This window comes from Arachis duranensis, chromosome 6 (assembly GCF_000817695.3).
Source record: "Arachis duranensis cultivar V14167 chromosome 6, aradu.V14167.gnm2.J7QH, whole genome shotgun sequence".
NCBI lineage: Eukaryota > Viridiplantae > Streptophyta > Magnoliopsida > Fabales > Fabaceae > Arachis > Arachis duranensis.
In genome coordinates, this window is record NC_029777.3 from 53,981,333 (window position 1) to 53,981,941 (window position 609).

The following is a 609-nucleotide window of genomic DNA, read 5'->3' on the forward strand; positions in this document are numbered from 1 at the left end:
CGTTAAACGCCAGAAATGGGCACCAGCCCGGCGTTTAACGCCAGAATTGGCTCAAAACGCATTTTTGCATGCCATTTGGTGCAGGGATGACTATTCCTTGACACCTCAGGATCTGTGGACCCCACAGGATCCCCACCTACCCTACCACTCTCTCTCTCTTCTTCACCCATTCACCAATCACCTCAACACCTCTTCCCCAAAAAAACCCTTCACCTATCAAATCCCATCTTTCTCTTCACCACTCATATCCATCCTTCATAAAACCCCACCTACTCCACCATTCAAATTCAAACCACTTTCCCTCCCAAACCCACCCATACATGACCGAACCATAACCCTCCCCCCACTCCTATATAAACCCTTCTTCACTCCTTCATTTTCACACAACCTAAACACTACTTCTTCCCCCTTAGGCCGAACCACAAGGCCACCTCCATCGCCTTCATTTCTTCTTCTTCTACTCTCTTCTTTCTTCTTTTGCTCGAGGACGAGCAAACCTTTTAAGTTTGGTGTGGTAAAAAGCATTGCTTTTTGTTTTTCCATAACCATTTATGGCATCCAAGGCCGGAGAAACCTCTAGAAAGAGGAAAGGGAAGGCAAAAGCTTCTA